We start from the raw sequence: 12,847 nt of genomic DNA, 5'->3' as shown, positions 1-12,847 counted from the left end.
TTAGTGTACTAAAACTCAATTGGTAATTATACTCTCCCTAACATTAAAAAGATAGGTCTAGGTCCTACTAGAATCAATGTAAGAAACCTATCTCAAATATTACATGTGCTTTGTTGATTGTGTAGGTACACCTCTCTAGTAATCTATTTTTGTGTGAACCCATAATATAGTTGATGGTAATGCCTCTCAAAAGTCTCTCCTTGAGCGCCTTATTTTACTGAGAAAAAGTAGGGATAGCACTTTAGTGAGATGTTAAGTGGTCTCATGGTCACGAGGGCTTCACTCAATGAACCTATGACATATCACGTGCATTTGTTGCATATTAAGCAATACCCTTAATTTTACTACATATTGGAAAATACCTCTAAAAATTACATTATTTAACTCCCTAGAAATACGAACCCAATACACCTTCCCCTTTTAAAAAACCCGTATTTTCACTAGATATTGTAGGTATCCATTTTTTCATTAAGATTTTTTATACCCCTTTATATCTTTTCATTAACATTGAGCTCCATTTTTTTATACTCGACAATATAAAAACCTTTTAATCGATATATATCCCCAATATATTATGTCATTTTTTCTTCAATATATATCCCCCAATATGAATGCACGTGGTATGGTATTTCCCCCACAGTGACGCCCCTGTGCCCATGACCCATACTCACAACATGGTAACTAATAATGTAAAATTCAAGGATTTACAAACTAAGTACAAGAGTCTTGTCAACTCAATTTGTCATCCCAATTTAAAGTTTGGAAAATAGGGTGTTGAGCTCTTGAATATCACCCAATATATTTCCTAATAACCTGTTGATCTCAAATACTGGATAGGCTTTCTATTTGAATCTAGAAAGAAAAAGGGGCTAGAACATCACATTAATCCACTAATGGGAATTTTCAACAAATGAGGAGTTGCACCCTAACACACTCTTTTTAGATAACCAAAATCATCAAAACTATTTAATGATTAAAATTTGTGGCACTACTTTCTTAAAGTAGATATGAACAAGTTTGATAATTTTAATCCAAATAATTTGGTTACACAAATAGAATACTAGTTTTGTATTGATGGAATTATTGATGACTTAATGAAATTATAATTAGGTGCCTTATATTTGGATTTATCACATTTTCAATGGCAGAAATGTTATAAGAAATCTTATGGATGCTACATTGCTTAGAGCTAGTTTGTGAAGGTCATTTATGCTCATCTCCAATGTGACACTTTCTATTTTGGATGACTAAAAAAATTATGTTAAAAAGGTATAATAATAGTTGGAATTATGTAGTGAGTGTCTTCTTCATTCCTTTTTAAAACAATGTTTCGTCATTGACCTCAAGGAGGAAATTTAAGAACATTTCATGATGTAGTGCCCAACTAATTGGTTCGATACTTGTGAGAGAGCTAAATATTGATGATAAATGCATAAGTTAAAAGAATCTTATTCAATTATTTCCCTTGTCCACTTTTGACAACCACTCTTATGCCCTCTATCGATGAGCCCTTTGTGAATCCAAAAGTTTCCTTTAAAAGAGATGGTATAACACCAATACCTCAAGGGTTGTTAGTAACTATGATGAGAGGTTTTTGAAAGGAACAATAGTAAATAATAGAAATTATTTCAAATAATCACATCTCCCCAAGTCCACTAGTTGGAAATCCTAGTTGAATACATTACCAACCCAATTTGCGAAGAAAAAATCCCACATCTTCAAGCATAACTGACCTTAGAAGCTCCATGTGGAGAACCAAAAATTTATTTCCATGCTTTCTTATGCATTCTAATCTTTAAAGTTCATTGGGCACATTAAGAACTATATGGTGATTACTTGGATTAGTAGTGGCAACATCCATAATTTTATCCATCAAAAAGTAGTTGAAGAAACTCATTGTTATATGCATCGCATACCTAATTTCCAAATTATGATAGAAAATGGTAGTACAATGAAATGTTGAGTCTTATGTGAAAATGTGAAACTTGAAATATAGGAGTATCATTTCAAAATATCACATGATTACTATTGAAATGAGTGGTTATTATTTAATTCCTAATGCATAATCATTACACACTTTGGGATATATCACCATGGATTTTAGGGAGTTATATATGAGCCTCCCTAAGGAAGTGAAGAAACACACCCTCAATGCAATAATCTAGTTTTGGACCCTAGAATTACAATGTAAATGTATATATGCTAAATGGATAAGAGCCAAATAGGGTGGGTAAGGTCCAAGTAGTGTAACGCAATGTGTTAGAAATACAAAGAGGGGGGTGAATAAATATTCACATTGTATCAAACTTTACTTAGTTTCTGCTTTCATTTTCAAAGTTATATGAACCATAATTTCATTAGCAGCACATTATGTTGTACATCTAGGAATATTCATTAAACCATGAGAAACACTAAATATACGAGCATATAAACCATAAGAATACAACACATCATCAACCCATCAACACATAGGGACACCAAATTTTTAGGTGGAAAACCCAACTGGAAAAAACTATCATTGTTGTTGTCTCTTCCTTCTTATTATTAAGAAAATATTCTATTACATCTTGCATTGGTACATACTATTATTAGTGCACATGCTACTACCTGCTCGAGGCTACCACCACCTCATGTTCCTCCATATATGACTAGAAGGAAGATACTACTCCTTGATCAAGTTTACCAACTATCACTGGAAGGGAGCTACCACTCCCTCACTGAAGGCTCCAACCCTCAGTCACCCTGTGGACCACATTTCAAAATATTTCACATTAGATCCACTTGAGTCAAAAACACATCCTGCGTGCCACGTTTCCACCAATTTTCAAACTCGACCCACATATACTATTCTTCTCATATTGAATAACAAGATACCAATAATTTTTTTGCAATAAATCTCTCAACAAACAAATATGCTCAATCTGTCATCAAGCTCTAGCTTATCAACACTGCCAAAAACCATGCCAAACTCTTTGCTCATCAACACTATCAGATACAAAGTCAACCTCTTTTCTTATCAACACTATCAAATACAAATCCAAACATTTTTCTCATACTCATCTATCATCAACAACAAATAAACTCTCGATAATTCCAAAACCCTCTTTGCAACAAGTACAAAAAGTTCCCTCATAAACCAATCATTAACTCAATGCAAAAATAACTTAATACATCCCAACGAACATGTGAAAATTCTTTCAAAGCTATCTCTGCATAATATTGATGACCATCAGTAGCAATCATACATAAGTATCATGGACAACATCATCAAATTAATTTTCTAACAAAACCTTAATGCAAGAACCAACACACAAATCCTATCTCAATTTAGCTGAAGATATAAAAATATATTTGCAAATCATATCTCTGCATAATATAAATAATAGAAAAATTAGACCATACTGATAGTGACAACTATCAACTTCAGCAATAGCAATCCATATAAAAAATATCAGAGGAAAAACAAAATTATCATATTCATCAAATTCACTGGCTTCAATAAAACACAAGCAACATCATTATTGGATTCATAAGTCTCTTTCCTCTATCCTCCTTCCTACATAAAACCTTTTTCATACTCAAAATTTTGTCTTCATTTCAATACTAAATCTCAAAGAGAAGAAACATCAATTGACTTCATTCCTTCAGTAGGTAAAATATTCAGTGAGAATAAATAATATATAAGTCTTAGCAAAAATTATGAACATATTGATTACATGCAAACTAATAAAAACATTGGTTCATCGCATCAACATGAAAAAACAAGCTAAGTTATTCAAAACCACTCAATAAACACATAACATTAATCTATGTGCACAATGAGATCATAAACCACAGTCAAACCTTTGTCACAATATTCGTAATTAACTAAGAAAAGCACCAAGCATAAGAATCTCAATATCTATCACCAATCCAACATACAATCTCTGCGGATTCAAGCAAAGTTTTTAATGGAACCTCTATCATTATTTATTACATTCTAGGTTCTTTGCATATAGATCTCAACACTCAATCTCTTTGTCAAAAATCGTAGCATACATGAACCCCTGTAACAAGTCTATTGACATCCAATATTAGTCATACAAATATATCTCAAATGTAGAAATAGTAGATCAAGCATAAAGGGTCAACAATAGATATCATTCAACCATTATTGTCTGCTAATACTGATGATGGTCTCTCAATAATATAAAGCATAAGTCTTTGTCAAACTAGGAAACTCAATTAATCAACAAAGTTAGTGATAACTACATAGGATAGATCTAATACATTAGTTTTATTCCTTCATATCTCAGTGCACTAGACTAATCTTAGCAGTATATGCAGCATATGAAAACAAAATGAGGCTCAGTTATAGATCAATTCTCACATTACTTGGATAATTATTTTGTAATTGGATTATGACACTTGTAGCTCATGGGTAAACATTCATTAGTCTCTGTAAATAAAAAATCAAGTTGTACCTCACACTTCCTCCTTGATCAACCATCTAATATATAGCCCTTGCACCTTGGTGCACACCTATTCTAGAAAAAATCACAAAATAACTCATCAAATGCACAAATAGTTGATCCAAATCATTTCTCTTTTATAGCCACTTTGTCTTGCCAATACCACAGTAAAATCCATGGGATTTGTTGATGGGATAAAATAGATGTGACTTGGCCTTCCACATAAGAAAACATTTGGAAATTTCATGGTTTTACCCCGACGTTTCCTATTTTTCTACGCTTACATGTAGTAACGTGTCTCGCCCCTTTGGGAAGTGTGTTATAGTGTACCTCTTGCACTGGGTCATAGCATTATATTGCTTCTAGTGCTAAGGATACATGTGATACCCTAGCTTCTCGCTCAAAACCCATTCAATCCTCATTCAAACTACTTTCAATTTCTGACATGCCTTCTTCAACACCTAGAGGACTTGTTCAAACCTTGACAACTCTCTGTGACACCTCAACAAACTCTATACACATCAATAAATATTCCTCAATTAATCACTCATGTTACCTTGGTTTTCTTCACTTTCAAGCATCTGCAAACCTTGTCCATCCTCCTACAATTGTTCCAAACCATGTGCAACCTTTTACAACTCCTATGAAATCATCAAGAATCCTCCAACTCCTATGGAATCATTATGATTCATCATCCATCCATGACCCAGCTAGGCATATCAATAATAGTGACATAATGTGACCAGAACATGGTGATATAGTGTGACAAGATCATGATCCAAGTTGACATCCAATTTGACATCAAGGCGAACACACTAGCCATAATGGAAACGATCTCCCCCTTTGGGCTTGATGTCAACCTCCTACAAAATACCAAGTCCTTCTCTTCCCCTTTGACATCAAGGGAAAATGGCCATATCAAGCTGAGAGAAGTGCTCCCCCTAAAATTTTTAACACTACTAAGTTGAAGATACTTCTCCTGCAAAAATATTGGTTGCACAAGCTGGCCAATGCTCCCCCTAAGCATATACAGGAGATACTAACACTTTAGCTTATTCAATGGACCTTTTAGTGATATAAAATACAAGTACAAGGCTTTATGAAGAAAATACATGGTTATACATAAGAACATATGATAGATATATACCTCTCCTATAAGAGTGGCTATCACCAACCAATGACTCTATGAACCCAAGTTTACATCAATCACCCAAAGCAACATGGTTATATCAAGACATGACTTTGACATGCAATAGCCCATACATAGTTTAATTTGACAATGTTTACAATACATGCTAGATAGCATGGGTTTCTTCATGGACAATGCACCAAAACAGGGGACATTGATGATACATGGTTATTCAAATGCACATTCATGTTCTCTCCTTTATGCATGATCAATACATTGGGTTGTAACAAATACATGACATCCATCAACAATAGAAGTACAATACATGAAAGCACATGTCTACTCTCAACCGCTCAACAATAAACAAGAACCTCAATAACAACATATGTGGAGCTTTCATCAACACATAAATGTAATCTCAATGAAGACCTTTTAGAGCATCTAAAATTCTCATAGGAAATAAAGTATAATATTAAAATAAGACTGATCAATAACATATCAAATAACAACCAACATAAACAATGGAATTTTTGTAGCAACAACAAAAATAGTATGACATAGTGACAACAACATATATATCCTCATCAATGAAAGTGCCAACCAACAACAACAAAGCATCAACGAAGTAAGGTAAGAAACCTTATCTATACAACAACAACAACATTATGGAATGAGACACCATCAACATCTCATGAAATCATCATAAGTCAATACACTCTCATACAATCCCATGTAGCATATAGGCGTCAACAACAATATGATAATTCCTACAATAAACCAATGTCAAATATAGCAAGTTTCTTAAAGCAATGTATTTTCCTTTTTTCTACTAGAAGGAATCATAATCCCAACAATGAACTATCGAAATTATATGAGATGCTCCCCCTAAACCTTTTCCAATCCTTCATCACCAATCCTGATCACAATAAATTTACCATATGCAACATTAGTAGTATAAATCATCTGCATCAAAAAATTAATCTAGTCGTCATTAAATTTGAACTAGCAAATATGTAAACCTTTTTTTCATGCATCACTCCCCCTGAACACATGCATAAGTTGATCATGTGGACTTGATAGTCATCAAATTCTTATGTTGTTAAGTTATGGTATGTTCTATGCTTATAGTAGTTTACTTATCTTTCTTATTATTAGCCACAGATTAGAAATCACATGTACATAAATTAAAGTGTAGATATAACATTAAACGATCGGCAGAAAACAAGCCAAGACAAGAGACACAAGATGTGGTGGCTAGCCAGGGACAAACCCCAATATGGGGAACCCTTTGATCAAATATTCTTTTATCTTCAATAATTCAGTAGAGAGAAATAGTACAAGGATATGATTTATATTAGCAGTAGCAAACTCTAGATCAGCCCTAAACTAGGGCAACAAAACCCTAGATCAAACTTGTCAAGTCTCCACCAGTGAGTCATTCACCGTGCACTAGTCCGAGACTTCGCCGTGCACCAATGCAAGATATCTCCATGCACCAGTGCAAGATTTCACCACTCACCAATGCAAGATATCGTTGCGCACCAGTGCAAGATATCGTCGCGCACCAGTGCAAGATTTCGCCGCGCACCAGTGCAAGATTTCAATGCACACCAGAGAGAGAGAGATGTGATGATCAGTGTGTGTCCAAATGAGGAAAAGACCTCCTCTATTTATATACAAATTTTGATGATGAATAGATGTGTCTGTTGGGCCTCTGAGCCTACATGAGTTGTTGGTCGGCTTGATAATTATTCCATAATCAAAATAAATTCATATCTCCATAAATAATTATCGGAATCAGATGATCTTTAGATCAATCTTACACCTCTCGACGAGAGGAATCTAGGAAAAATATTATCAGCCATGAATTAGGTGACCCACATGGAGTTTGGCCCTAGTTTCCAATTTTAACACTCCCTCTCAACTAGAGAGAACTCCATCAACAATTTGTCTGTCTATAGCTACTATTCATCCATCAAATGCACTGCCCTATGTAGCTTGACCCCTGCTCTGTTCTGCTCTATTCTACCTGCACTACTCTATTCTGTTCCACCCTGTTTTGATCTGCTTTGTTGTGCTTTGTTTTTCTCTACTCTGCCTTGTTCGAATTATGAAGAAGAAGAAATGATCAAGGATGTATCATACTGACTCAAAGTCAGTCTCAGAGTGTGTACCACTGGTCCCAGACTAGTCCTCAACCGACCCGAAGTCAGTGTCATAGTGGGTACAACTCCTACCACTGGTCCTAAACCAGTATCATCCTCCATTGACTCAAAGTCAATCTCAGAGTGTGTACCACTGGTTCGAGACCAGTCTCAATCGACCCGAAGTCAGCGTCATAGTGGGTACAACTCCTACCACTAGTCCCAAACCAACATCATCCTCCACTAACTCAAAGTCAGTCTCAGAGTGTGTACCACTGGTCCCAGACCAGTCTCAACCAAACTGAAGTTAGCGTCATAGTGGGTACACGTCCTACCACTGGTCCTGGACCAGTATCATCCTCCACTGACTCAAAATCAGTCTCAGAGTGTGTACCACTAGTCCCAGACCAGTCTCAACTGACCCAAAATCGGCGTCATAGTGGGTACAACTCCTACCATTGGTCCCAGACCAGTATCATTGATCCTAGATCAATGAAGGTCATCCTAGCATAGGGAGTACGGTAGATACACCGATGCATCCATCGGTACTACTATGGTCCCTATCGTCATTTCCCTGCTTATTGATCAGATGAGAGGTACTTCCCATGAGTCCCAGGCTGAATGGGTAGGATGCCTCCATAGGAGAACTAATCAATCCTGTTCTCACAGGAGAACTCATCATCTTGCTACACAATCATCATGGAGAACACATCATCTAGACCTCACAGGAGAACTGATCATCCTGCTACATAATTGTCATGGAGAACACATCATCCAAACCTCACATGAGAACTAATTATCCTGCTACATAATTTTCATGGAGAACACATCATCTAGACCTCACAAGAGAACTAATCATCCTGATACATAATCGTCATGGAGAACACATCATCCAAACCTCATAGGAGAACTAATCATCCTACTACATAGTCGCCACAGGGTGTTAGAGGGAATGTTTTGATTCTTTTACCCTATGATCATATGTCGCTCCAAGAAGTACCCCGTGCCCCCCCGGAGCTCCTAGAGCTCAATACATCATACAAGACCCTCATCAAAGGGTTTCTGAATGACACCAAGTCGTTCTCGGAAAGTAAAAAATTTGACCTTTCCTAGGGGATTTGTCAGAATGTCGGCGACCTGTTCATCTGTACCGATATGTTGGAGCCTTCATGAAATACGAGATTCTCTGACGAACGAATCCCACTCTGCTTGTCACATATGATCATGGTTGTATCCAATGTAAATCCAAACAGCTCATTGAAGAGCTTCCGCAACCAGACTACCTCACAGGAGGCCATGCTAGCAGCAATATACTCTGCCTCGGTGGTGCTCAAAGCCACCGAATTTTGCTTCGTGCTCATCCAGGATATCAAAGCATATCCCAAGGAGAAAAAACACCCAGAAGTGCTCTTACGATCCATCACACTGCCTGCCCAATCAACATCTGTGTATCCAAGTAGTCTCACATCTCCAGCAGTGTATCTTAACCCATATGTAATTGTGCCATGAAGATATCTTAACAGATTCTTGGCACCAATCCAATGTATGTGATGAGGTTCAACCATATGTTGACTGCAAAGCATATATCTGGATGGGAGTTCACTAAGAAAATTAATGCTTCGACGAGTTTCTGATACTCGGTAGCATTTCGTAAAACAGGTCCAGCAGCACTACCACTTAACTTCTCGAATTCAAGCTCCATCGGGGTAGTTATAAGCTTGTAGTCTACCATACCGAATCTTTCCAATATCTTCACCACATATTTTCCTTGAGATAGCAAAATTTCCCTTGGCTTCTACCAAACTTAAAGTCCTAGGAAATAGTGCTAGTCCTAGGTCCTTCATTTCAAATTTAGAAGACAACTCCCTCTTACATTTGTGAATGAGGGGGTCTACACCTGTTAGGAAGAGGTCATCCACATACAGCACTAGTATGAGAGGTTTGTCATCTTCAACCTTAAAGTAGAGGTTAGGGTCGGCTTCAATCCTAGTGAATCCCAGGTTCATCAAGTAGCTATCGATCCTCTCATACCATGCTTGGGGTGCTTGCTTCAGCCCATAGAGAGCCTTCTTCAACCTACACACATGAGATTTTTGATCATAAATCTCAAATCCTTCGGGTTGCTCCACGTAGACCTTTTCTTTGATCGAACCATGCAAGAATGCAGTCTTAACATCCATCTGATGTAGTTTCCATCCTAGTGAAGCCGCAAGGGCTATGATCGAGCGGATGGTGGTATATCTGGCAACAAGTGCAAATATCTCATCATACTCTTTTTCTTTCAGTTCCCTGGTGTCAGCTTCTTGAGAGCTCCTCACTGTAGGAAGATTGTTCATCTTGTTGAGAGCCATATCTTCATCAAAGGTGACATCATGACTAATCACGACTTCCCTTTGATCAGCTACATAGATTCTATATCCCTTAGTATTTTCACCATAACTCACGAAGATTCCTTTCTTCCCAGATGCAACCAGTTTATTCCTTGTCTCTTTTAGCACATGAAAATATATAGGGCTTCCAAAAATTCTAAAATGAGATACGTCAGGTTTCTTACCCGTGAATATTTCTTCAGGAGTCTTGGAACCCAATGCTTAATGAGGGCATCGGTTTTGTACATATACAACGGTGTTTTCAGCTTCAGCCCATAGAAACTTTGGAAGTCTTTGATCATGGAGCATGGCACAGACAACTTCCACAATCATATAGTTCTTCCTTTCCACCACACCATTCTGTTCAGGAGTATATGGTGTAGTAGTCTCCCTCTTAATGCCATCCTCTTTACAGAAGTCATGAAACTCGTTAGATTCATATTCAGTCCCATTATCAGTCGTTAAGATCTTGATCTTCTTTTCGATTTTATTCTTGATCAAGGCTTGAGATGTGTCACATGACATGACAACTAGCGGACTTCCTCTGCCCTGATATAATGAATCAACTTAAAACCCAAGAGTGAAGGTATCTTTAATATTGTTTTTCCATTCACGTACCTTGCCATCGCTGAACGCCACCTTGTAGCCTTTGTCTTCCATTGCCGAGATGGACACTAGGTTCTTTTTGAGGTCAGGTACATATAATACATCCTGTAAGTGGATCGTATTACCTTGATTCAATTTAAGGGAGACATTGGCTACACCTTTCACAAGACATTTCATATTATCTCCAAGTATAATTTCCAGGTTAGTTTCTTTCTCTATCAGATTATGGAGAACTTCTTTGTAACCAGTGAAGTGCCTTGAGGCACCACTATAAATAAGCCAAATTCCCATTGAGTCCAAAGGAGAAGAGGTAGATAGAGTAGTTGGTAGATAATATTCATCCTACTTATTTTCAACAATGTTGGATTCATACCTGGAATTTCTAGCCTTCTTGAATGGTTATCCTCTTCCTTGATTTCCAGCACTCCTTTTACCTGTGCTATTAAATTTGCCATTCCTTTGATTTCCATGAGAGTTATTTTGATCATCGTCTCATTGTGAGTCCTTTCTATCAAGGCACTCCCTTGCATAGTGACCTACTTTATTGCAAATGTAACATTGTCCTTTTCTTCCACCCTTAGGTCCATTTGTTCCTAGCAACCATAGATGCATTTGATGGAGGCTTCGCAATTCTGCCTTTCACATGGTCCAACACTTCCTGTTCTTCTAATGTTAGATCGTGAGACATCTTCCATCTGTGGTAGTCAGATTTCTCACGGAGCTTGTCTTCAGCAGGGAAGTATGTTGAGGACCCCATGAATTATTTTTGGATAGCCTCGCCAATCTTCTCTTCAGTGATTGCTCTTGCTCTTGCTCGAGCTTTGTCTTCACCTCAACTCTGATACCATGTTAAGTTATGGTATGTTCTATGCTTATATCAGTTTGCTTATATTTCTTATTATTATCCATAGATTATCAATCACATGTACATAAAGTAAAGTGCAGATAGAACATTAAACGATCGATAGAAAACAAGCCAAGACAAGAGACACAAGATGTGGTGGCTAGCCAGGGACAAACCCCAATGTGGGGAAACCGTTTGATCAAATATTCTTTTATCTTCAATAATTCAACATAGAGAAATAGTACAAGGATCTGATTTATATCAGCCACAGCAAACCCCATATTAGCCCTAAACTAGGGTAGCAAAACCCTAGATCGAACTTGTTAAGTCTCCACCGGTGAGTCGTTCACCGTGCACCAGTCTGAGACTTTGCCATGCACCAGTCCAAGATATTGCCACGCACTAGTGCAGGATTTCGCTGCGCACCAGTGCAAGATATCGCCACACACCAGTGCAAGATTTCGCCGCGCACCAGTGCAAGATTTCGTCGCGCACTAGTGGAAGATTTTGCCGCACACCAGTGCAAGATTTCCCCGCACACCAGAGAGAGAGAGAGATGCAAGATTTCCCCGCACACCAGAGAGAGAGAGAGATGTGATGATTAGTGTGTGTCCAAATGAGGAAAAGACCTCTTGTATTTATATACAAATGTTGATGATGAACAGATGTGTCTGTTGGGCCTCTGAGCCTACATGAGTTGCTGGTTGGCTTGATAATTATTCCATAATCAAAATAAATTCATATCTCCATAAATAATTATCGGAATTGGATGATCTTTAGATCAATATTACACCTCTCGATGAGAGGAATCTAGGACAAATATTATCAACCACGAATAAGGTGATCCACATGGAGTTTGGCCCTAGTTGCCAATTTTAACATATGTCGATATCATCTGCTTCCTATGAGGCTATGCACCTCACATTCAATTTTGTATTCCTTTTAGAAATATGCATCAGGTACAATAAAATATAGTGGTGAATGTCTTTGGCTACTTCTTCTTTCCCAAAATATTAATTAATTGTTTCTTTCAGTTGGATAGCTTGAAAATTCTGGACTTCCTACAATTTTTGGCCATGTGTCCGAGATTTTGACATAAATAAAACCTCATGTAATAATAGGCTTGTTTGATACTAGTTTCAGGTCTCTACCTTGGGTGGTTTTTTCCTCTACTCTATTTGCTATATTTGTGATCAGTGGACTTATGGCCAAAAGAGTTACAAGTAAACAAGATCCATTAAACCAAGTTTTATACCTAAGGACAGGTCCTATCTCTGATCTTGGTTGCCTTCTCTTTTGTGGGT

The sequence above is a fragment of the Pinus tabuliformis genome, chromosome 1_2, assembly GCF_031772625.1.
Source record: "Pinus tabuliformis cultivar Carrire ecotype Pingquan chromosome 1_2, CPIR1, whole genome shotgun sequence".
Classification (NCBI taxonomy): domain Eukaryota; kingdom Viridiplantae; phylum Streptophyta; class Pinopsida; order Pinales; family Pinaceae; genus Pinus; species Pinus tabuliformis.
Note: the sequence above shows the minus strand (reverse complement) of the source record.